General features: G+C 35.5%; 1 long non-coding RNA gene across 1 annotated transcript in view; it reads left to right on the top strand.

Moving 5' to 3' along the window:
• Window positions 1-27,472, top strand: part of LOC132593340 (uncharacterized) — a 122,358-nt gene extending 94,886 nt beyond the window's left edge. The window contains exon 3 of the long non-coding RNA XR_009558662.1: window positions 27,295-27,472. This is a non-coding gene — a long non-coding RNA (uncharacterized lncRNA). The remainder of the gene's footprint in view (window positions 1-27,294) is intronic.
• Window positions 27,473-27,843: the final 371 nt, after the last annotated feature.

Genomic DNA, 27,843 nt, shown 5'->3' with positions numbered 1-27,843 from the left:
CTTAGAACTGTGTAAACTCTTACTAAGAATCAAAAGAATACAGAAAGCAGGAGTAATTTGACAGGGCAGTGAAATCCCACTCAAGCTCCATTCAGCAGATCCTGTGCTGGTGCAGGACTACATCAGCAGGAAAGATATGGTGCTTTTCCTAATTGGTCTGCCATGACCAGAGGGAGGTGTCTCTCTTTCCTAACTATGCAGAATAACGTAAAGTTTAAGAAAACTTACCATGGAATAGTTTCCCTACCACTTACTTGTCACTTTGGACAAAATAGTTAACCTTTCTGTCTCATTTTCTCATCTCTAAAATGGGAAGAATAATAAATACTAATTGGATGGTTATGAGTATTGAATGAGTCATTATTTTTAAAGTGCTTAGAATAGTCCCCATCGAACAGTTATTAAAATATAAGGGCTTGTGAAATGAAAAAAAATTTATGAAAATACATATAATTTTATTGAACATTTTTAAGCTAGCTTGAAGGTGGAAATTTTCAACTTGTGCTTTTTATAAATGAGAAAATATGAGGTCTACAAATGCTAAGAAAATTTCTCAAGGCCTCTGTGAATTAGAGCAATCCTTAGGCTAACACCTGGTTTATGACTACCAAAATAGTAATTTTCCCATTGTTATTTGAATAATTAAAACACACTTTGTAGACCTCTACTTTTGAGGTTTCTGCAGACAGCAGCTGGAAACAATTTATTTAACTATAGTGAATGAAATACAAGGTACAAATGGGCTTTCTCAAGAGGAAACTGTTGGAGTTCTTCAAAAGGGAGTATTGGGCTTCCCTGGTGGCGCAGTGGTTGAGAGTCCGCCTGCCGATGCAGGGGACACGGGTTTGTATCCCGGTCTGGGAGAATCCCGCATGCCGTGGAGCGGCTGGGCCTGTGAGCCACGGCCGCTGAGCCTGCACGTCTGGAGCCTGTGCTCTGCAGCGGGAGAGGCCACAGCAGTGAGAGGCCCGCGTACCGCAAAAAAAAAAAAAAAAAAAAAGGAGTGTTATATGTGCCCTTAGAGGTCTACAAACAATTTTTCCATTTCTATTTGATTTGACTGTAACAAAAACTGTATATGGTAGTTTTTTCCTACTTTTGGAAGATGGAGAAACTGAACCTAGAGAAATTAAGTAATCATACAAATCATATGCTTAATAATTTGCACACCTGGCAACTATTACCACCCAGATTTGATTTAAGGATTGTACTGTTACCCTCAAAATGACTTACTTTATGAATCGTGTATAACAACTTAGGATGAATGGCAAATGACATAAAATCACTAGTAATTGGACATTGCTTCATCAACATGGCTGTTTATAATTGCAATTATTCTCAATTCTAACACTTCTTATATTCTTTGTATCCTTTTTTCTTCTTAGCATACATTATTGTATAACTTATTTATTTTCTGAATTCCTATTAGAATATAAACTCCATGAGGTAGATATTTGGGGTCTGTTTTGTTCATTGTCTTAAGAGTTGGCAATCAACAAATATTGACTGAAAGAATAATGTATGAACCCTTCTTTTCCTCAGCAAAGAGGCACTTTGTGAGGAGCTATGAAAATATTTACTATTAATTTACTATTAAAAAGAGCTTAGGGCTTCCCTGGTGGCGCAGTGGTTGAGAGTCCGCCTGCCGATGCAGGGGACATGGGTTCGTGCCCCGGTCCGGGAAGATCCCACATGCCGCGGAGTGGCTGGGCCCGTGAGCCATGGCCGCTGAGCCTGCGCGTCCGGAGCCTGTGCTCCGCAACGGGAGAGGCCACAGCAGTGAGAGGCCCGCGTACCGCAAAAAAAAAAAAAAAAAAAGAAAAGTTGGATTTTTTAGATGACATAGAGAATTCATCATGTGGAAATTAAAACATGTGTTGCAGAGATCCATGACTTGACCCTCCACAAACGAAACAAAGTGAACAGTAAAATACACCCTACTCTTCTCTCCTAAAAATAAAATGTTTCCCACATTAAAGTACACAGGGCATTTCATCATCTCCACCTTTTATTTTGCAATTTGTCACATGCATTAAGATTCTCAATAGATAAGAGAAAATTTCACTTTATAGAAATTTTCCTACTTAAAAGATTGAAAACTTATCGTTTCACAAGAATGAAGACAGCAATTTGTCTCTTTTGTATAGTAAATAGTCCATGTAAAGAGTTTGTAAGATTTATAGGTTTGAATTTGCTTTTGCATCCTCCCACATTCCCATTAAGTTGTTTAGTCAAAAGAAAGCATGTTTAAGAACACTTTTAAGTTATAGGGAATGTGTGCCTTTACCTCCATTTCTTTAGATATGATTGTCCACTCAAGTCCTAGGACTGTAAGTGACAGAATGGTTAGATTAAGTGACATAAAATAATTGTGTACATTGAAACTATAACTCCTTATTTTTCAACATTAAAATGGTAGTTCTGAATATGAGAAAATAGTTATTTTCCCTTAGCACTTCTGAGTTATCTTTAGAGGTAGGAGTATTGTATTTATAGAACATATTTTTAGTTGAAATTACGCAGAAAGCTGAGAAAGCATTTAGGTGCAGGGCTTTCAGCCCTGTTTGGAGAGGTCATGAGGAGAATTGCCCCACATGTACGATCAGAGTATTAGTACACTGTGTTCTTCCTCCATTCTTGTTTGAAATTATTAAAAATAAACTAAGTGAAGCAAAGACAAATAAAAAAGAAATCAGGTAAAATAAAAATGAAATAAAGAAGCAGAATATATATATATATATGTATATTCTCTATACAAGAATAAAGACTTTACAAAAGGTTGAACCTCTAAATTAAAGTATTAAAAATCTGAGAGATGTAAATAATCATCCTGCACAATGGAAAATCCTAACTAATTAATGTTGCATTTCTTAGAGGACATAGACTACAGAATTTTTCCTGATGTGAAACTGTGAAGCTGTGAAACTGTGAAACTTCATAAGTATGTTATACAGAACCATTTGCTGAAAGCTATTATGACTCCTCAATTTGGCTTGTTATACAAGATGCTTGAAAGTCAGTCACCCAAGTTTTTCAGCCATAAATGAACAAAGTAAAAAATACAGAAAGTAATAAATCATGAGCAAATAATACACAGTTATCCTGCTTTGTTGGAATTATGAGGTATATTCAATAATCCACATATGTATATATAAAATTTAATTTGCAATGGACATACAAATGATTTTTGTATCAACCAATCTTTCTCACAGCATCATAAAATGATGAGAAGGGTTTAACATGGAGTTATTTATTTTATGTGCCAACTGTACTTCTACAAGCCTGTTAATCTTTGGTTTATTGCAATTTTTATTATTAAACTTAAACTATGTATTATACTTAGTTTTTATATCATTCTAATAAAACAGTGAGATTAACATTTTGGAAAAAATGTCATTCTAAATTTCATTAGGGATTCACAAAAGCTAAGTGATATTTGTGTCTAACCTCATTACAGTGACAAGGCTGCCTAATTTTCCTATAATATCATGTGCCATAATGCAATCTAATTTCCTTTAATCTTCTGAGATACAGAGATTTAATATTATTGAATATTTCAGTATGTAAATTATTATTAATATTAGAAAATAAGTTGGTAATTTTTCCATATATATGTTTGCTTCTTTCTTTTAACCATGTACTTTAATCATCTTTTTTATAACCATGAGTATATGAATATGTTTTAATTTATAAATGTTAGCTACCTACATTAAATAGAAGTAAGTAAATGATCAACCTGAGGAGCTGTACCGGAAAATAGAGATGGAGGTTGAAAACAGAGACTAAAACACAAAAAAGATAGAAATAAGTATAATTTTGTCACTTTTTGATATGTATATACTGAAGGTAGCATATGTGCCTTCCCTTTTTATTTTTTTAAATATATATTTCTTCTATCACAATATCACATACCCCCAGCTTTTTCCCAGAGTGTTTTAAAGCACACCCCAGACATCAGTCATTGCACTTACATGCATCTATAACTAATAAGGGCTTCTTATTTATTTATTTTTAAAATTTTACTTATTTATTTATTTTGGGCTGCTTTAGGTCTTTTTGCTCCGTGCGGGCTTTCTCTAGCTGTGGTGAGCAGGGGCTACTCTTTGTTGCGGTGCATGGGCTTCTCACTGCAGTGGCTTCTCTTGTTGCAGAGCATGAGCTCTAGGTGCACGGGCTTCAGTAGTTGTGACACACGGGCTCAGTAGTTGTGGCACAAGGGCTTAGTTGCTCCGTGGCATGTGTGATCTTTCCGGACCGGGGCTCGAACCCTTGTCTCCTGCATTGGAAGGCAGATTCTTAACTACTGTGCCACCAGGGAAACCCCTGTGCTTTCCCTTTAAGACTGCACTGAAAGTGTTATTTACAGGTGATCTAATTTGAAAAGAGCTTTGAAGTATCATAAGAATTTCAGTAATGCTGTTGTTTTCTATGTATATATTTATTCTATTTATTATTGTGTCAGCAATTAATTATTTTGCAGTCTATAAGAAAAGTTCACATACAGCATATTTTTGCTTTTTGTTTCAAAATATAATAGTAGGTAGTATTCTTTAAATATTAGGTAAGATTCATAATTTAGTCTCAAAAATATAATGACATTGTCTTGAAACCTCAATTTTGTAAAGTCAATTCTTCTTTCCCTAGCTCTATGCCATGAGTAGGACTTGCTTTTTAAAATATTACCTCTTTTGTTGATTTAAGTACATAGAAAAAATTGTAAATGCCACTGTTAGGGCAAGTCCTATATAGAAGCCAAATTGTGTACTCGGAACATTTGCTATAGCAATGTATTCAAACCTTTGTCATTAAAAAAGGATGTTTGGTTAGGTGATAAGGCAGCCTATGTATCTGTTTGCCTGGCATTAAATGTATGGTGAAATAATTAGAAATGCTGAATGCTTTATTAAATGGTGAACGGCTGCTTGAATTCTGGGAATACGAGTTTAGAAATGCAAAGCCTATTCCGTTCTGATGTTACAGTTTGAAATCCACATGAATCTGATCTCTGAAAATATAACGATGGGATTGGAGAGAAAGGAGAAGCATGGATTTTTCAATCTACAATGAAAAAGCAAGCACATTATTCAGCTGACAAAAGCACTGTAAAAATATGGTGCTATGCAAACTTTGTGATCAACAGAGGAGCTCTCAAATGTCTTTTTTGTTTTCCTTATTTAAATTGTTTTGGGTGATGTATTTCACTGTTCCACTGTGCTTAATTTTTCACAAGCCATTTTCTTAACACACTTATCTGTCTAAACTCCTGCAGATTAGGGTGAATATAAAAATATAATTATCCCCTTGAATTTTAATTGTAAAGTTACTTCTGAGAACTATACCTTCACCAGCACTTGTGATAGGAATAGCTCCTTTGATTCAATAGAACGCTGTATTTTTAACTTATTTAATTATATTACTTATATATTGTTTCCATGTAAGTTGATATAAAGTCATCCTAATAAAACCATTTCAACTTTCTTGCTTTAGTGCTTTAAATTCTTTAATGCTGTTACCACTCTAATAAATTAACCATACTTCTCTGAAGGAAACTTTTTTTTTTCTTTTACGTTACAGGTTGTGCAATCCAGTAACTTGATAAATTTCAGTAAAAAATTTACACGGTGCCATTAACAAATTTTTAAAGACAAAAACAGACATAAAATTATTTGAACATATCATTTGTGAATTATGTTGATGATCATGACTGGTAATCCATGAACAATTGTTTGTGCTTCTCAGCCTGGGATCTGGCCTCTAGCTGGTTTCTGTCTGGGGGTGATTAAGTTTGAGAACCAACATTTCCTTTGCCTTCCCACGAATTCAGTTGCAGCACTCATTCCAATAATAAAGGTAACAGGGTGACAGAGAACAGTCCCTGAGTGAGCTGTATTTGTCCCTTTGGTATTACAGAACTGCCAGATTTAACTGGAACTAGAGCACATGGAGGCGAAGTGATGCTGTGTGTGGCTTCCAGTACCCCTACTGGACTCTGATTCCAATTCAAAGCCTGACCGGTCAATGGGCATAGATATAGATGAACTGGGTTAAAATGCTTTCAATAAATATATTTAGGGCTTTCAATTCATTATACGTTTTGTATTTCATAATGACCCTATTATATGTAACAAGATTTCAATTTTACTTTCCTTTTCCAATAGGATAAAAATAGTAATTTCATGGTCACAAAATTAAAATGCCAGTTCTTCCACTCCAGGGATTCTCTACATGCCTTTACAGTGATCAATGAGAGGAAAATGTGGTGCAGTTGTATGCATTATGAATAGACACTTCATGGTAAATCTTAGCTATACTCCTGGTTTTTAACCCTGATTCATCCTAGTGACCTTGAATAAAGGAGGAGTTGTATAAGATTAATTTTTTAAGTTATTAAGAAAATATTCTTGCTTCAAGGAGTAGATATGAAAAATAGTAACATGTTTTGAATTCCCCTGAAGAAATACTTCAAGTATTATTAATTATAGTAATAAATGGGAAGGAAAAATATTCCACTGGGGCTTCCAGAAATAAAAAATGTCACATAAAGCCATGCCCTGCCATTCTCCTGATTTTTTTTAAAGGTAAAAGAACTTGCCTTTTTTATACTGGTTACCCACAAAACAATGTTTGTTGGGAAATAAATTATATGTCCAGATGTTAAGCACTAATTACTATTTATTTTTATTCAAAAAGAATTATTTGCACTTCCCTGGTGGTCCAGTAATTAAGAATCCATCTGCCAATGCAGGGGACACGGGTTTGAGCTCTGGTGCTGGAAGATCTCACATGCCGTGGAGCAACTAAGCCCGCGAGCCACAACTACTGAGCCTGTGCTCCAGAGCCCGCGAGCCACAACTACTGAGCCTGTGCTCTAGAGCCCACGAGCCACAACTATAGAGCCTGTGCTCTAGAGCCTGTGCTCCTCAACAAAAGAAGCCACCACAAGGAGAAGCCCGCACACCTCACCAAAGAGTATCCTCTGCTCACTGCAACTACAGAAAACCTGTGCACAGCAATGAAGACCCAGCACATATATCTCCATATCGGATTCACTTTGTTACAAAGCAGAAACTAACACACCATTGTAAAGCAATTATACTCCAATAAAGATGTTAAAAAAAAAAAGAGACAGAAGACCCATCACAGCCATAAATAAAGAAATTAATTAATTAAATTAAAAAAAATTATTTTCAAGTCTGAATAGAGCTTCCCGTTTTCCTGATTCTTATCTAAGGTGTGTGAGAATGCTACCTATGGGAGGGCTACTATTATAATGACTTTAACATAACTTTAAAGCCTTTAGCACCTGGGACTTTGAACTTAATGGCAAAAAGATTGCTGAAAGACTATGTTTTATTATATTACCTTCTTCTTGGACCTTATGCATAAAGGCTTAAGATCCACAGAATTTTCATCTTAACATAATAGTATTATACCACCAGAACTATAATAAAAAATTAGATTGGTTTTTCTATTATAACATCCAGTTTTCATAGATTAAAGATCCTGAGATCAAAATAGCCTTGGTAATTTGATATGCATGCTAGGTCAGCTTATAAGATAGAGTCAAAGGTGGAATGACTTTATGAAAATATATATCTATAAAGAAAAATGCAAGCAAGCAAATTTTTCTAAAGTTGAGCTCAATATCAATCCACTTTCATATAGTAAAAGAAAATAGTATTTGCTTTTCTGTTCATTTTGAAAGAATGGTAGTATGTACTATTTTTTAAAATTTCTTAATGTAAACAAGACACGATTGCTGTGGAAGTTATTAATGAAAATTTAGACAGTTTATGGAAATATGGCACCTCATAGAAGAATCCTCATCTATACTCACATACATAGCCTTTGCCCTAACATTTTTGTGCAACAAATCACTGACTTTCCTACATGCACAAGTTCCCACTAGATTTTGTTCTAAATTAAATAGGCACAACATTAATGTATTTTCTAAAATATATTTCTGGAATATTTTGTTTTCCAGCTCCATTTTTGCATCTCACACTAATGCTCCCCAATTGGCATTTTAATGGTCCCTCCGAAATAGAACAAAGAAGTCTGTGTATTACAAACTGGAAGTAATGACCAGTATCTACTCTAATCTGCTTATATACTGCTGTTTCCTAATGATTCTTCCTGTTCCTGATTGATAGGCCTATTCATATTAAATATATAAGTTTGTAAATTATATCAATTATACATTTAAAAAGTAAAAAAAAAAAAAGGTCATCTCCAAATGAAAGATGTCCATATATCTACAAATGCTCTCTTGTGACAGTAGCCTTTCTAAGCACATTTGGTTCTACAGGCTGTGTTCGAATAGGACATATTTTGTTGCTTTGTGGTGAACTCTTGGACATGGACCTGCCATTTTGAATTCCTTTTCAGGGTTTATCTAGCTCAATAATATATTCCAGTGAATCCCCTTTGCAGGATTTCCAATGATTTTAAACTACTTCTCCTTCTTCTCTCTTAGAAAATTATAAAACACTAAGATTTCCCCTACGAGCCACCAGAGATTTCCCTATCATACGGACGTGATAGCTTCACTTGCTCTTTTTCTTAAATTTTTTTCTCAGCTGAACGGTTTAATAAGAATCTATTAGCAATTCCATAATATCAAGGACGGCACATATGTTTAAAAACATAGCACTTAGTGTACACTGATTCACTCTTTATGTTATTTGTTAAAGTATTTTATTTGCATTAACAAAAATTAAATTAAAAACATTAAACATGGGATTTACAATAATTTAAACTACCTTAAAATATTTTTAAAAATTAAAGGCACATATAAACATACATAATTTATAGACTGATCCATAAATTTGGGCTTAAGTTTAAGGATTTTAATATATCTCCTCAGTGGATAGATTATGTTACCCATGTTATGACACAAGTGGAAAATATATGTGCATATTCACTATACAGTAAGTCCCCTACATACGAACTTTCAAGTTGCAAACTTTCAAAGATGCAAACGTGCATTCCCATGTCCAATCATGTAAGTTAGTTCATGTGTCTGGTGTACATTTTCACGTGCCTGCATCCTCTACAAGTGGTTGTGCTTTTGTGTACTGCACTGTACTGTATAGAGTACTGTAGTACAGTATCTTTATTTCAAGCCCAGGATGTCTGGAAGCAAGTGTAAAAGCAGTGGTGATGTAGCTGGTACTGCTAAGAAGCACAAGGAATTGGAGGCCCAGAGAAAGGATGAAGAGACAAGAGGAAGAATAAGTAACTGAAAAACTGAAGAGATTCACAACGCAGGAAGTGGCAGGGTATTTTCTTTATTTGAGGAGGCACTGTTAGTTTTTGAGGCACAGGACCCGAACATAGAATGGTACACGAAGGTTGCAGCAGCCGTTCAGAATGCAATCCAGTGCTACCATGTCGTCTATGATGAGAAAAAAGAGCTGCTACCCAGATATCATTGGATCATTGTTTTGAGAGGGTAGGTAGAATTGAATCCAGCAAGGAACCAGAACCTGTGCCACCAACGTCAGGCGTGAGTGACATTGCAGCTTGCCCTCTGTCTCCTGTTGCTGACGATCCTTCAGCTCTACCATCTCCCACCTCCTCTCCCTCCTCCAGTCAGTAGCTCTTCTTGCCTGTTCACTCGATGCCAGCCCTTGTGTGCCAGCTGTGTACTGCACAACTGTACCTTTCAAGGCACTGTACTGTAAGATTAAAAATGTTTTCTTTATTTTTTTGTCTGTTTTTTATGTATTATTTGTGTGAAAAGTATTATGAACCTATTACAGTGCAGTACTATATAGCTGACTGTGTTATTTGGGTACCTAGGCTAACTTTGTTGGACTTAAGAACAAATTGGACTGAACAAATGCACTCTCTGAATGGAACTCTTTTGTATGTAGGGGACTTACTGTGATTTTTTTGTGGCTACATTTATCTATTGTCTATATAAACTATCTTTACTTTGAAAAATGAATATTCCACATATTCTAAATGAGACAGACTCACACAATCTTGAAAACAGTTTTAAAAAATGACAGGGATTGTAAATATTATTTACCTTTATAATTTCTACATCCATGTGCTGTGTTCTTTCAGCAGTGCTGCTTCCTCTTCATCCTGCCTTATCATTGTGCTATCAGGTCTTTAGCTGACATGCAGCTTCCAGATTGTTGAAAGTCCCTTAAACAGAACATGACATTCTTGTTTTTTGGAAAGGAGAATGGAAGGAAAGACTCTTTAAAAATGAGTTAGAGTGGCCCCAAATCATCAAAAAAATCTACAAACAATAAATGCTGGAGAGGGTGTGGAGAAAAGGGAACCCTCCTACACTGTTGTGGGAATGTAAATTGGTGCAGCCACTATGGAGAACAGTATGGAGGTGCCTTGAAAAAACTAAAAATAGATCTATCATATGACCTAGGAATCCCACTCCTAGGTGTATATTCGTAAAAAATATAATTCGAAAGGATGCATGCACCCCGATGTTCATTGAAGCACTATTTACAATAGCCAGGACACAGCAGCAACCTAAATGTCCATCAACAGAGGAGTGGATAAAGAAGATACAGTATATATATATATATATATATATATACAATGGAATATTGCACAGCCACATGAAATAGTGCCATTTCCAGAGATGTGGATGGACCTAGAGATTGTCATACAGAGTGAAGTGAGTCAGAAAGGGAAAAACAAATATTGTATATGCTTATATTTGGAATTTAAATATATGGTAGAGTTGAACTTATCTGCAAAGCAGAAATAGAGTCACAAATGTAGAGAACAAACTGATGATTACGGCGGCGGGAGGGAGGAAGGGGGGTGGGGTGAATGGGGAGATTGGGACTGACATATATACAATACTATGTATAAAATAACTAATGAGAACCTACTGTGTAGCACAGGAACTCTACTCAGTGCTCTGTGGTGACCTAAATGGGAAGGAAATCTAAAAAATAGTAGATATATGTATACGTATGACTGATTCTCTTTGCTGTACCTCAGAAACTAACACAACATTGTAAAGCAACTCTACTCCAATAAAAATTAAAAGAAAATGAGTAAGTGGCCCCAAGATTTAAGCTGCTCTGACAGTCACAGGGATATGGATTATAAAGCATATGCTGATGAAACAGTGCTTACACAGGACCCACAAGTGCACCAGTGAAGCATTTGAAGGTGATTTTGAGGCAGAAAAAAATATGTTTCAGTGCTGGCTTTTCTCTGTTTGGTAGCACTGTGCCATGATCTCACCACACTGCAAGCACAATGACCTTTCTGTCACAAGAGCACACTGACTTTGTTCATGCCTTTGGGCCTTGCCCTTGACTCTCCCTAATATGGTTCATTTCTCCAGGTCTCATCTTAGAGGTCACCTCTTCAAAAAGGACTACCCACCAACCAGTTGAAATTAGCTTCTAATATCCTTCTCTCCATTTAACCTATCTTGTTTAATTTGCTTCATTACTCATCACTGTCTGAAATTACATGGTGAATCATTTCTTAAAAATATACCGGTTCCTGCTAGACGATTAAGCTCTGTAACAATAGGTATCTTGTCTTTGTCCCCATGGTGCCTAAGCATCGACAAGAAAGCCTGAAGCAAGTAAACAGTCAACAGTGTCTTGTTAAATGAATGAATTACTAAAGTCGTTATGTAAAACCCATATACTATGCAAACTATGTAATGAACAACCTGACTCTCTTGGAATTTGCAGGCTGCCAAATTTCAAACTCTGAGTCAATTTCCAAATTCTCCTAAAGAGTCACTGTCCCTCTCTAGCTACTACTTTTCCATCTTCCTCAGGAGACTGAAGAGAATGTGGAGAGAAGCATGCAGTGGGGAAACCATTATGGTGGGGACAGAAGTGCCTAAATATCAGCCACATAATTATCTCACCTTGTCCCCTCTAGTTAGACTCTGTTATCCAAGTTTTAATGATCAATTATTTATAAGCCATATATGATTGCTATGGCTACAGTTCCATATGTAGAATCTGTGCAGTGACTGCCCATTTTTATATTTTTGGACCTTCAAATTAGAAAAAGAGTAACTGCTAAATCTTGCAGGTGGCACAGGATGTTTCAGTGATACTTTTCCTCAGAGGCATGCAGACTGCACAGTGTTATTCACATGTATATGGTATTTTATGCACAGCAATAGGTTTTTAATTCTTAATGAAGTTCCCTTGTGAGTCATGTTCCTGAACCATTCCAAAATGTTAACAAAATTTAAACAATAAATATGAAGTTTATGCAAAATATAATTTTGTGATAGATTTGCTTTGAGACCTGTAAGTTATATATAGATCTTCTTATGCTAAAAGAAATATTCTGCTTTGAGTTAACACATGCACATGCCTGCATATTTACTCTCTTATTCATATGCATATGCTTTTCAAATGAAAGACTCAGTATTTAACTAATAATATGGTGGAAGTGGGTAATCATATGAATACTTGTGTTCACTTAAAAGTACTATGCTTTGAGAAAAGTTATGAGAAATACACATTTCTGACATTTAATTTCATTATGTATTAGAATTGTTAAATTCTTTTACTGAAGACATTAGATTAAAATAATCCTAGAAGACAAAACATATATCAAATCCATCATAATAATCTAAATGTGGAGCTTTAGAAAAGTCATAGCAAATGATATTCTTCTTATGCTATATATGCAGCATTGAGGCTTGGCCCAGAAAACGTTTCTTGATGAAAATTTTAACTGAAAAATACACTTTCTTCTTCCCAATGCTCCAATCAAGGAAAAGTATTAGCCAAAATACTCTAGATGACCTTAACTGTAAGGGTAACATATAGATACTTGCCATCATTTTTATCCTGTACTGTTCTTAAAAAGCACTCTAATTTTGTGACCGTACTTATATTCACTAACATCTTATTTACCACACTAAACCACAATGATTTCGTTCATTGATTTTCTCTTAGAATGATGGTCTTAAAGATCTTTTTGTTTATTTAAGCCACATAGTACAATGGCTTTTTACTTTTTACAGAACCCGTCATTGAAAAGACATGGTGCAATGTCTGTATTTGCACTTACTCCATCCTTCTTTGATTAGATACTACAAGCAATTGAGTCAGATTTTTTTTTTTTCAGTTGGAAGGGCATAGGATTTTGTCCTTCAATTCAGTGTTATTCCTCCTACCTTTCTAGTTCAGAAATCTTTCCATTGACTAGTATCGATAACAAACAACTTATAGGTCCAATCTGATTTATTTCAATTCTCATTTCAAATGTCCTACCCAGTCATAATTTCTCCCTTTATTTCATGGTTGTTTATTTCTTTAACTTTAAAAATCTTCAGTAATTTCTCTAACAAAATACTACCTCTTACAAAAATAACCATTGATTAAAGAGCATAACGAATACTAACTTCACTAACCTATTGACTAAGATTATCAAACTAAAGAGTGCACACACAGCATTACTATTCTTTAACAAAATTCGTGTTCCTGCTCAGGAGAGGAAGAAGATTATCAAGTACTATTAACGTCATTAATAAGGTTTAATATTATTTAAATAAATATATAATTTTGAGATCATATAGAATTAGAATACCAGGATTAATGCTATTATTTCTGTTTAAAAATTCTTGATTTTAAATAATAATTCAGATGATCTATCACCAAATCAGTGTTTCAGAAGGCAGAACTAATTCTTTTTTTGTTTTTAACATCTTTATTGGAATATAATTGCTTTATAATGATGTGTTAGTTTCTGCTTTATAACAAAGTGAATCAGCTATACATATACATATATCCCCTTCCTCTTGCGCCTCCATCCCACCCTCCATATTCCACTTCTCTAGATGGTCACATAGCACCAAGCTGATCTCCCTGTGCTATGCGGCTACTTCCCACTAGCTATGTGTTTTACATTTGGTAGTGTATATATGTCCATGCCACTCTCTCACTTCATCCCAGCTTCCCCTTACCACTCTCCATGTCCTCAAGTCCATTTTCTACATCTTTATTCCTGTCCTGTCCCTAGGTTCTTAAGAAGCATTTTTTTTTTAAATTTTAGATTCCATATATATGTGTTAGCATACGGTATTTGTTTTCCTCTTTCTGACTTCACTCTGTATGACACACTATAGGTGCATTCACCTCACTACAAATAACTCATTTTCCTTTCTTTTTATGGCTGAATAATATTCCATTGTATATATGTGCCACATCTTCTTTATCCATTCATATGATGATGGACACTTAGGTTGTTTCCGTGTCCTGGCTATTGTAAATAGAGCTGCAAGTAACCTTGTGGTACATGACTCTTTTTGAATTATGGTTTTCTCAGGGTATATGCCCAGTAGTGGGATTGCTGGGTTATATGGTAGTTTTATTTATAATTTTTTAAGGAATGTCCATACTGTTCTCCATAGTGGCTGTATCAATTTACATTCCCACCAACAGTGAAAGAGGGTTCCCTTTTCTCCACACCCTCTCCAGCATTTATTGTTTTTAGAATTTTTGATGATGGCCATTCTGACCAGTGTGGGGTGATACCACATTTTAGTTTTGATTTGCAATTCTCTAATGATTAGTGATGTTGAGCATCCTTTCATGTGGTTGTTGGCAGTCTGTATATCTTCTTTGGAGAAATGTGTGTTTAGGTCTTCTGCCCATTTTTGGATTAGTTTGTTTGTTTGTTTGATATTGAGCTGCATGAGCTGCTTGTATATTTTGGAGATTATTCGCTGTCTGTTGCTTCGTCTGCAAATATCTTCTCCCCTTCTGAGGGCTGTCTTTTCGTATTGTTTATGGTTTCCTTTGCTGTGTAAAAGCTTTAAAGTTTCATTAGATCCCATTTATTTATTTTGTTTTCATTTCCATTTCTCTAGGAAATGGGTCAAAAAGGATCTTGCTGTGATTTTTGTCATAGAGTGCTCTGCCTATATATTCCTCTAAGAGTTTGATAGTGTCTGCCCTTACATTTAGGTCTTTTATCCATTTTTAGTTTATTTTTGTGTATGGTGTTAGGAAGTGTTCTAATTTTATTTTTTTACATGTAGCTGTCTCGTTTTCCCAGCACCACTTATTGAAGAGGCTGTCTTTTCTCCATTGTATATTCTTGCCTCCTTTATCAAAGATAAGGTGACCATATGTGCATGGGTTTATCTCTGGGCTTTCTATTCTGTTCCATTAATCTGTATTTCTGGTTTTGTGTCAGTACTGTACTGTCTTGATTACTGTAGCCTTATAGTATCGTCTGAATTCAAGGAGCCTGATTCGTCCAGCTCCATTTTTCTTTCTCAAGGTTGTTTTGGCTATTCGAGGTCTTTTGTGTTTCCATACAAACTGTGAAAATTTTTGTCCAAGTTCTGTGAAAAATGCCATTGGTAGTTTGATAAGGATTGCACTGAATATGTAGATTGCTTTGGGTAGTATAGTCATTTTCACAACATTGAATCTTCCAATCCAAGAACATGGTATATCTCTCCATCTGTTTGTATCATCTTTAATTTCTTTCATCAGTGTCTTATAGTTTTCTGCATACAGGTCTCCCTTTCTCCTCAAGTTGGTTTATTCCTAGGTATTTTATTCTTTTTGTTTCAATGATAAGTGGGAGTGTTTCCTTAATTTTTCTTTCAGATTTTTCATCATTAGTGTGGAGGCTTGCTAGGGATTTCATGCATTAATTTTGTATCCTGCTACTTTACCAAATTTATTGATTAGTTCTAGTAGCTTTCTGGTAGCATCTTTAGGATTCTCTATGTATAGTATCATGTCATCTGCAAACAATGACAATTTTTCTTCTTTTCTGATTTGGATTCCTTTTATTTCTTTTTCTTCTCTGATTGCTGTGGATAAAACTTTCAAAACTATGTTGAATACTGGTGGTGAGAGTGGGCAACCTTGTCTTGTTCTTGATCTTATTGGAAAAGTTTTCAGTTTTTCACCATTGAGAATGATGTTGGCTGTGGGTTTCTCATATATGGCCTTTATTATGTTGAGGTAAGTTCCCTCTATGCCTACTTTCTGTAGGGTTTTTATCATCAATGGGTGTTGAATTTTGTCAGAAGCTTTCTCTGCATCTATTGGGATCATCACATGGTTTTTATCCTTCAGTTTGTTAATATGGCATATTGCATTGATTGATTTGCATATATTGAAGAGTCCTTGCATTCCCGGGATAAACACCACTTGATCATGGTGTATGACACTTTTCATGTGTTGTTGGATTCTGTTTGCTAGTATTTTGGTGAGGAATTTTACATCTATGTTCATCAGTGATATTGGCCTGTAGTTTTCTTTCTTTGGGACATCTTTGTCTGGTTTTGGTATCAGCGTGTTGGCTGCCTCGTAGAATGAGTTTGGGTGTTTTCCTCCCTCTGCTATATTTTGGAAGAGTTTAAGAAGAATAGGCATTAGCTCTTCTCTAAATGTTTGAAAGAATTCGCCTTTAAAGCCATCTGGTCCTGGTCTTTTGTTTGTTGGAAGATTTTTAATCACAGTCTCAATTTCAGTGCTTGTGATTGGTCTGTTTATATTTTCTATTTCTTCCTGGTTCAGTCTAGGAAAATTGTGCTTTTCTAAGTATTTGTCCATTTCTTCCAGTTTGTCCATTTTATTGGCATATAGTTGCTTGTAGTAATCTCTCATTATCCTTTGTATTTCTGCAGGGCCAGTTGTTACTTCTCCTTTTTCATTTCTAATTTTGTTGATTTGAGTCTTCTGTCTTTTTTCTTGATGAGTCTGGCTAATGGTGTGTCAATTTTCGTTATCTTCTCAAAGAACCAGCTTTTAGTTTTATTGATCTTTGCTACTGTTTCCTTCATTTCTTTTTCATTTATTTGTGATCTGATCTTTATGATTTCTTTCCTTCTGCCAACTTTGGGATTATTTTGTTCTTCTTTCCCTAACTGCTTTAGATGTAAGGTTAGGTTGTTTATTTGAAATGTTTCTTGTTTCTTGAGGTAGGATTTTGTTGCTATAAACTTCCCTCTTAGAGCTGCTTTTGTTGCCTCCCATAGGTTTTGGGTCATTGTGTTTTCATTGTCATTTGTTTCTAGGTATTTTTAAATTTCCTCTTTGATTTCTTCAGTGATCTCTTGCTTATTTAGTAATTGTTTAGCCTCCATGTGTTTGTAATTTTTACAGATTTTTTCCTGTAATTGATATCTATTCTCATAGCATTGTGGTCAGGAAAAGTATTGATATGATTTCAATTTTCTTAAATTACCAAGACTTGATTTGTGACTCAAGATATGATCTATCCTGAAGAATGTTCCATGGCACTTGAGAAGAAAGTGTATTGTGTTGTTTTTGGATGGAATGCCCTATAAATATCAATTAAGTCCATCTTGTTTAATGTATCATTTAAAGCTTGTGTTTCCTTTTCTATTTTCATTTTGGATGATCTGTCCATTGTTGAAAGTGGGATTTAAAATCCCCTACTGTTATTTTTTCACTGTCGATTTCCCCTTTTATGGCTGTTAGCATTTGCATTATGTACTGAAGTTCTCCTATGCTGGGTGCATAAATATTTCCAATTGTTTTATCTTCTTCTTGGATTGATCCCTTGGTAATTATGTAGTCCTTCTTTGTCTCTTATAATAATCTTTATTTTAAAGTTTATTTTGCCTGATATGAGAATTGGTACTCCAGCTTTCTTTTGATTTCCATTTGCATGGAATATATTTTTGCATATCCTCACTTTCAGTCTGTATGTGTCCCTAGGTCTGAAGTGGGTCTCTTGTAGACAGCATATATATGGGTCTTGTTTTTGTTTCTTTTGCCATTCAGCCAGTCTATGGTTTTTGGTTGGAGCATTTACATTTAAGGTAATTATCAATCTATATGTTCCTATTACCAGTTTCTTAATTGTTTTGGGGTTTTTATTGTAGGTCTTTTCCCTTTCTTGTGTTTCCTGCCTAGAGAAGTTCCTTTAGCATTTGCTGTAAAGCTGGTTTGGTGGTGCTGAGTTCTCTTAGCTTTTGTTTGTCTGTAAAGTTTTTAATTTCTCTGTCAAATCTGAATAAGATCCTTGCCGGATAGAGTAATCTTGGTTGTAGGTTTTTCCCTATCATCACTTTAAATATGTCCTGCCACTCCCTTTCTGGCTTGTAGAGTTTCTGCTGAAAGATCAGCTGTTAACCTTATGGGGATTCCCTTGTATGCTATTTGTTGCTTTTCCCTTGCTGCTTTTATTATTTTTTCTTTGTATTTAATTTTTGAGAGTTTGATTACTATGTGTCTTCATTTGTTTCTCCTTGGATTTATCCTATATGGGACTCTCTGTGCTTCCTGGACTTGAGTCTTTCCTTTCCCATATTAGGGAAGTTTTCAACTATAATCTCTTCAAATATTTTCTCAGTCCCTTTCTTTTTCTCTTCTTCTGGGACCCCTATAATTCGAATGTTCATGCTTTTAATGTTGTCCCAGTGTTCTCTGAGACTGTCCTCAATTCTTTTCATTCTTTTTATTTATTCTGCTCTGCAGTAGTTATTTCCACTATTTTATCTTCCAGGTTACTTCTCTATTCTTCTGCTTCAGTTATTCTGCTATTGATTCCTTCTAGAGAATTTTAAATTTCATTCATTTTGTTGTTCATCATTGTTTGTTTGCTCTTTAGTTCTTCTAGGTCCTTGTTAAACATTTCTTGTGTTTTCTCCATTATATTTCCAAGAATTTGGATCATCTGTACTACCATTACTCTGAGTTCTTTTTCAGGTAGACTGCCTATTTCCTCTCCCTTTTTTGGTCTGGTGGGTTTTTACCTTGCTCCTTGATCTGCTGTGTGTTTCTCTGTCTTCTCATTTTGCTTACCTTACTGTGTTTTGGGTCTCCTTTTCACAGGCTGCAGGTTTCTAGTTCCCATTGTTTTTGGTGTCTGCCCCAGAGGGTAAGGTTTGTTCAGTGGGTTGTGTATATTTCCTGCTGAAGGTGACTAGTGCCTGTGTTCTGGTGGATTAGGCTGTATCTTGTCTTTCTGATGGTGTTGGTCATTTCCAGTGGTCTGTTTTGGGTTATTGGTGGACTTATTATGATTTTAGGCAGCCTCTCAGCTAATGGGTGGGGTTGTGTTCCTGTCTTGCTAGTTGTTTGGCATGGGGTGTCCAGCAATGGAGCTTGCTGGTCATTGAGTGGAGCTAGGTCTTTGCATTGAGACATAGATCTGTAGGGGAGCTCTCACAAATTGATATTACATGAGGCTGGGAGGTCTCTGGTGGGAAAATGTCTTGAACTCAGCTCTCCCACCTCAGAGGCTCAGGCCTGACACCTGGCTGGAGCACCAAGACCCTGTGTTTCTGCCACACAACTCAGAAGGAAAGTGATTAAAAAAGAAAGAAAAGTAAATAACATTATGAAAATAAAAATTAAAAACGTATTAAAATAAAGAAATAAAAAAGTAATACAAAAAAAGAGAGAGCAACCAAACCAATATACAAATCCACCAATGATAACAAGTGCTAAAAACTATACTAAAAAAAACCAAAAACTAAAATGGACTGTCAGAATCCTAGGACAAATGGTAAAAGCAAACCTATAGATACAAAATCACACAAAGAAGCATACACATACACACTCACAAAAAGAGAAAAAAGAAAGAAAAAAAAATATATATAAATGAAGAGAACAACCAAATCAATAAACCAATCTACCAATGATAATAAGCTCTAAATACTGAATAAGATAAACATAACACCAGAAAAAAAAATAGAGGCAAAAAGCAAACCCCAAGCCTACAGTTGCTCCCAAAGTCCACTGCCTAAATTTTGGGATGATTCGTTGTCTATTCAGGTATTCCACAGATGCAGGGTATATCAGGTTGACTGTGCAGATTTAATCTGCTGCTCCTGTGGCTGACCAGAGAAATTTCCCTTTCACTTCTTTGGTGGCACAGCTCCTGGGGTTCAGCTTTGGATTTGTCCCTGCCTCTGCATGTAAGTCGCCTTGTGGCATATGTTCTTTGCCCAGAAATGTGGGGGTTAAAGGAGAGGCTGAATAGGGAGCTGTGGCTCACTCAGGCTGGAGAGTGAGATGGATATAGAATGCGGGGCACGCCTGCAATGACAGAGGCTGGTGTGACGTTGCACCAGCCTGAGAGTGCTGTGTTTTCTCCTGGAGAAGCTATCCCTGGATCACGGGACCCTGGCAATGGCAGGCTGCACAGGTTCCCAGGAGCGGAGGTGTGGATAGTGACCTGTGCTTGCACACAGGCTTCTTGGTGGCTGCAGCAGCAGCTTAGCATCTCATGCCCATCTCTGTGGTCCACTCTGACAGCTGTGGCAAGCACCCATCTCTGGAGCTTGTTTAGGTGGTGCTCTGAATTCCCTTTCCTCGGGTACCCTGATACAATGGTATCTTGCCTCTTAGGCAGGTCCAGACTTCTTCCCTGACTCCCTCCCGGCTAACTGTTGTGCACTAGCCCCCTTCAGGCTGTGTTCATGCAGCCAACCCCAGTCCTCTCCCTGGTTCTGAACTCTGAAGCCTGAGCCTCAGCTCCCAGCCCCCACCTGCCCTTGTGGGTGAGCAGACAAGCCTCTCAGGCTGGTGAGTGCTAGTTGGCACTGATCCTCTGTGCAGGAATCTCTCCGCTTTGCCATCTGCACCCCTGTTACTGTGCTCTCCTCCATGGCTCCAAAGCTTCCCCCTGACCCCCACCCCCCGTCTCCACCAGTGATGGGCCTCCCAATGTGTGGAAACTTTTCCTCCTTCACAGCTCCTTCCCACTGGTACAAGTTCCATCCCTATTCTTTTGTCTCTGTTTCTTCTTTTTTCTTTTGCCCTACCCAGGTGTGTGGGGAGTTTCTTGCCTTTTGGGAAGTCTGAGGTCTTCTGCCAGCGTTCAGTAGGTGTTCTGTAGGAGTTGTTCCACATGTAGATTTTTTTTGATGTATTTGTGGGGAGGAAGGTGATCTCCACATCTTACTCCTCTGTCATCTTGAAGGTCCCCTCCAACCGATTCTTGTTTTAGGAAAAATGTATACTAGAATACTACAGATTATATTTTAAAGTAGGAAATGAAAACAAAGCATAAAATAATTAAAAATGGAACTTTAGCTCTCTCCTCTGTCTAAAATTACTAATACCACTTAAAATACGGTTACATTGATCTTCCAAAAACATTCCCTTTTCCCCATTGGCTCTTGTTAGTATTCTATATCTGATTATTGTCTACTTCTGGATACTTAAGTATCATCTCTTTGCCTTTTATTATCTTCAATACATTGTTATGTGTTGTGTCAGTTTCCTTTGCTCAGGCTTATGCTTTTCCCCAAAAGCCCCTTTGTACAAGCAAGTATATTTTTCCTCTTGTTTTTACTAAACAGTTTCCATATTTAAAAATGCTTATGGATATTCACCTCTGCACACCCATTGTAAGATTTAATTAAAAAGAAAATAACCAAAGAGGAGTGATGTCAGCATCATGGAGATGTGAGTCTTTTCTCTTTTCTCTCCTCTTTGATTTACAACTCTTGGACATCCATAACTGAAAAAAAGTGGTTCTGCACAGCATACCAGGATACCCATGAGTCCATCCATCCATGGACCAGAAAAGGGGTGGATTGAACCACAGAGGAGGCGAGGAGACAGCAGAGCAAGGGAAGTGGTGGCAGGGTCAACAGCAGCAAAGAAGGTGACAGCTGTTCCGAGAACAAGCCAGCAAGACATTTCTGGTAGAAGAGGTGAATTGTGAAGGTGGTGGATGGGGATCTGCCCAGCTGCTCACACTGCAGCTGGAAAGATAAGCTGTGTACTTTGAAGAGAGACTGCAATAACTGGAGGAGTAAAAGAAAAGGGAAGTAGACAGACGAAGAGAACTGAAGGAAAGCCTCTCCTGCTCTCTGCCCCATGAGGCATGAAGACCACTCAAAGACCTCTGGGATGTCCCCACTGTGGATTCCTCTACTGAGCCATGGGAATACACAAAGCTCCAAGTGTTAAGTACACACCTGCCCTCCTCTGCTGACAAACCTTCCCTCAGATATTAGGGAGAAATAAAGGCTTTCCCAGACAAACAAAAAACTGAGGGAGTTCACCACCACTAAACCTGCCCCTTTAAACAAGAAATATTTAAAAGAATATCTTCTACCTAAAATGGAAAGAAAAAAGTACACAAACATCTGATTAAGTTAATGTGTACTCAGAATACTGTAACTAATTTTTAAAATAATATGTTAAACTCTAGCATAAAGTTTAAGTGAAAATAGCATGAAACATAACCATAGCTACCACAACTTGGTAACAAAATTACAGCATAAAGAGAGATACTTTGTGACACAAAAATTATAAAAGGGGAAGAGTAAAATGATGGTATCTTTAATAGACTAATGAAGATAAATTTCTAACAGAAGAAAAATGACATTTTATTTATAAGATTTTTTTGTAAACCTCACAGTAGCCACAAGGCAAAAATTTAAAGCATAAAGACACATGCATGTGCACACACAAACACACACACAGAGGGTAGGAGAATGCACAAATCATCAAATTACAAAGGTAGACAGAAAGAGAGGAGAGGGATAAAGTGGAGAGTCAGAATAACCAGAAGACAAAAGAAGAGGAAAGAGAAAATATAAAATGGTAGTAGTAAATCCTTACATATCAATAATTACCCTAAATATAAATGAATTGTACTCACCAATCAAAAGACACATATTAGCTGGATGGATCAAAAAACAAGATACAACTATGTGCTACCTATAGGATACCTGTTTCAGCTCTAAAAACACACATAGCCTCAAAGTGAAAGGTTAGAAGATTATATTCAACACATGAAAACAAAAAGAAGGCAGGTGTAGCCACACTTAGACAAAATAGACTTCAAGCCTAAAGATAACAAGAGACAAAAAAGTCATTATATAATGATAAAAGGATCAATACATCAAGAAGATATAACAATCATAAATATACATACTCCCAACACTGAAATATATTAAACAATTAATAACAGATGTTAAGGAAGTAATAGACAACAATACAACAATTGTAGGAGGCATGAATACTCCACTATCAGCAATGGGTAGATTGTCTAGACAGAAAATCAGTAAGAAGTTTTGGAATTGAACCACAATTAAAAACAATTGGAATTAATTGACATATACAGAACATTCTATCCAACAGCAGCAGAATGTATAATCTTCTCAAGCAAACATGGAACATTCTCCAGGACTAATCATATTGGTCACAAAACATAACTTAGCAAATATAAGAAGACTGAAATCATACCAACTATCTTCTCTTGACCACAATGATATGAAACTGGAAATCAAAACAAGAGGAAAGTGAAAAGATCTAGAAATATTTGGAAGGTAAACAACAAACTTCTAAACAACCACTGAGTCAGAGAAGAATTCAAAAAGGAAATATATTATCCCCCCAAAATGAAAATGAAAACACAACATATCAAATATTGTGGGACGTAGCAAAAAACAGTTCTGAGAAGAAACTTTATAGCAATAAACACATATATTATTAAATTAGTAAGATCTTAAATAAACAACCTAATTTTAAACCTCAAGGAACTAGAAAAAGAAAAACATATTAAGCCCAAAGTTAGCAGAAAGAAGAAAATAATAAGGATCAGAGCACAAATAAATGAAATAGAAACCAGAAAAGGAACAGGAATAATCAATGAAACAAAGAGCCAGTTCTTCAAAAAGATAAACAAATTGACAAGCCTTTAGCTAGACTAAATGAGAAAAAAAGAGAAAACATTCAAATGAAAAAATCCAGAAATGAAAAAGGAGACATTACAACTGATACTACTACAGAAATATATAGAATGATGAGACTATATGAACAAATATATGATAACAAATTATATAACCTAGAAGAAATGGGTGCATTTCTAGAAACACACAACATACTAAGACTAAATCAGGAATAAATAGAAAATCCAAACAGACCAATAATGGATAGAGACTGAAACAGTAATAAAACAAACAAACCCTCCCACCAAACAAAGAAAAAAAACCCAACATAGAAGCACCAGGACCAGATGACTTCACTGGAGAATTCTACCAAATATTTAAAGAATTAATACCAATTCCTCTCAAACTCTTCCAAAATATTGAGGAGGAAGAGGGAACATGCCCAAACTCATTTTGTGAGGCCAGCATTACTTTGATACCAACACTAGATATGGTTACCACAAGAAAAACATATATATATATATATAGACCAACATCCCTCATGAATATACATGCAAAAATTCCCAGCAAAGTATTAGCAAACTGAATTCAAGAACACGTTAAAAAGATTATACATCACGACCAAGAGAGATTTATTCCTGGGATTCAAGGATGGTTCAACATACGTAAATCAATAAAATCACATCAATGTAATGAAATATAAAAATCACATGATCATATAATAGATGTAGAAAAAGCATTTGACAGAGTACATATAGCTTTTGTGATAGACTGGGTATAGAAGAAACATAATTCAAAATAATAAAGTTCATATATGACAAACTCACAGCTAACATTATATGCAATGGAGAGAAATTGAAAGCATTTTCCCTATGATCAGGAATAAGGCAAGGATGCCCACCAGTTCTATTCAATACTGGGATGAATACTAGAGCATTTAGGCAAGACAAAGAAATAAAAGGAATCCAGATTAGAAAAGAAGAGCAAAACTGTCAGTATTTGCTGATAATATAATCCTATGTATAGAATATACTAAAGAATCAGTCAAAAAACTGTTGGAATTACTCAGTGACTTCAGTGAAGTGGCAAAATACAAAATCAACATTCAGAAATAAGCTGCATTCCTTTACACTAATGATGAAACATCTGAAAAAGAAATAAACCATCTCATTCACAATAGCATAAAACATAAAATATTTAGGAATAATATTAACCAAGGAAGTGAAATATCTATACAATGAAAACTACAAAACTTTGATGAAAGAAATCAAAGAAGACACAAATGAAAAGGCATACTGTGTTCATAAATTGGAAGAATTAATATTGTAAAATGGCCATACTACTCAAAGTCATTTATAGAGTTAATGTAATCCCCAAGACCAGATTTCAAAACATACTACAAATCCATAGTAATAAAAACAGTATGGTACTGGCACAAAAATAGAGACATCAACTAATGGAACAGAATAGAGAGCCCAGAATTAAACCCTGGCATATACAGTCATCTAATATTTGACAAAGAGTCCAAGAATACCCAATTAGAAAAGAATATTCTCTTCAACAAATTGTTCTGGGAAAACTGAAGAAACACATGCAGAACCATGAAATCAAAAACGTATTTCAAACTATTCACAAAAATTAAAGTGAAATTGATTTATGTTTTACTTAAACATAAAACCATATACCATAAAACTCCTAGAAGGAAACATAGGTAAGAATCTCATCAATACTTGTCTTGGAAAAAATGTGGGGGGCATGAAGCCCAAAGCATACACAACAAAATAAAACAATCAAAAAATAGGACTACGTTAAACCCAAAAGTTTCTGCAAAGCAAAAGAAACATTAACAAAATGAAAACACAACCTAAAGAAAGTAACAAACCCTTTGCAAACCATATGTTGGATAAGTGGTTAATATCCAAAAAATATAAAAAACAAATTAATCTAATTTAAAAATGGGCAGAATAACTAAAAAATCATTTCTCAAAGAGGACATCAAAATGGCCAACAGACACATGAAAAGATTTTCAACATCACTAATAATCAGGGAAATGAAAATCAAAGCCACAATGAGACATCACCTTATGCCTGTTAGAATGGCTGTTATCAAGAAGACAAGAGACAAACGGTGCTGGTGAGGATGTGGTGAAAAATGAACCCTCATACATTTACAGTGGCAAGGCAAATTGGTCCAACTGTTATGGAAAACAGTATGGAATTTCCTCAAAAAAGTATAAATATGACTACACTTTTTTCCAGCAATTCCACTGCTGTGTATATACCCAAAAGAAAATAAAAACAGGATTTCTAAGAGACACATGTACTTGCATGTTTACTGCAGCATTATTTACAATAGCCAAGATATGGAAACAACCCAGATGCCCATCAATGAATGAATGGATAAAAAAGATGTGGTACATATACATGAGGAAATATTATTCAGCCATGAGAAAGGAAGATATCCTTCGATTTGCAGTGTCATGGACCGATCTTGAAAACAGTATGCTATGTAAGATAAGTCAGACAGAGAAAGACAAATACTTTGTGATATAACTTATAGGTAGAATATTTAAACAGTTAAGCCTGTAAAAAAGAATGTAAAATGGTGGTTTATGGGGGGTGTGGGGAAAAATAATATTGTTTAAAATGCTAGAGAGGATATGGAGAAAAGGGAACCCTGCTACATTGTTTGTGAGAATGTAAATTGGTACAGTAACTATGGAAAATAATATAGAGGTTCCTCAGGAAACTAAAAATAGAGTTGCCATATGATCCAGCAATCCCACTCCTGGATATATATCTGGACAAAACTATAATTCAAAAGATACATGAACCCCTATGTTCAGAGCAGCACTATTTACAATAGCCAAGCCATGGAAACAACCTAAATGTCCTTCAACAGATGAATGGATAAAAAAGATGTAGTGTGTGTGTATGTATATATATATATATATATATGTATATATATATATAAATATTAATAATATTCAGCCATAAAAAAACAATTAATAATGCCATTTGCAGCAACATGGATGTACCTAGAGATTATCATATTAAATGAAGTCAGAAAGAGAAAGAAAAATTCCATGTGATATCACTTATATGTGGAATCTAAAATATAAAACAAATGAACTTATCTATAAAACAGAAACAGACTTACAGACACAGAGAACAGACCAGTGATTGCCAAGGGGGAAGGTGGGGGGAGAGTTGTATTGGGAGTTTGGGACTAGCAGATACAAGCTATTATATATAGAATAGAAAAACAAGAAGGTTCTATTGTATAGCACATGGAACTATATTCAATATCCTGTAATAAACCATAATGGGATACAATATGAAAAAGTATATATATATATATTCATATATGTATATGAATCATTTTGCTGTACACCAGAAACTAACACAGACAGAGAAACTGGGAGATCTGTGTAGTAGTCAGGTAAAGAGATTTGGGCGGGGTTCCAGCAATGTCCACTACAAATGTGCAAAATATTAAAAAAGAAAGCCTTTATTTTCAATAGCAGACAATATACCCTTACAGAACACCTCTCCATTTTCTCCTAAGGAGAGTATGGAGAGGAATGTAACTCAGTCTTTCTGGTTTCTAATTATTTGTTGTTGTTGTTCTGTTTTTAAAGCCCAATGTAAGTTTATTTTCTTTGAATTCATATTTTATATTTCAGGGTGTCTCCCCCACAGTATAATTTATCTATATGTTGATAGTGGATGCTGACTTGTTCTTCAGTTTGCCTGGCTTGTGGAGGGTGATTTTACCTCTCTGCAACTACTGTTGAAGTGTCTTCAGTTGGTGACATTTCTAATTTCAAGCACCTTGGATCAAGTAATTTGATGGAAAGAGAAAAGGAGAGGTAAGTGTGTAAATGCCTAGGTTTATCAGTTCACATTGAGTTCAGCTCTATATAGTGGTAAATTTCATGCAACAGTGGCTTAAAAGTTTTATCTGTTGTTTTATCCCGCAAGAAAGTACCAGTTTCTGCAACTCTTTAAATAAAATCTAATTATGTTTCCACCTGCCTTAGACTTTCTCCTACCATCAACTAACACTTATGAACTTAGACTTTTAAAATAGTTTTTCAAGTATTACTCATATTTTAAAACTTCTCTTCTTTGATAAATGAGGTTGTGAATCCTTATTTCTGTTTCATTTCATACTCCCTCTGGTCCCATATAATTTATATCTTTTAAAATTCTTCACAATTTTAAGTCTGATA

The sequence above is a fragment of the Globicephala melas genome, chromosome 14, assembly GCF_963455315.2.
Source record: "Globicephala melas chromosome 14, mGloMel1.2, whole genome shotgun sequence".
In the NCBI taxonomy this organism is placed as follows: Eukaryota; Metazoa; Chordata; class Mammalia; order Artiodactyla; family Delphinidae; genus Globicephala; species Globicephala melas.
The sequence above is the reverse complement of the archived record's forward strand: the minus strand, read 5'-3'. Positions and strand labels throughout refer to the sequence as shown.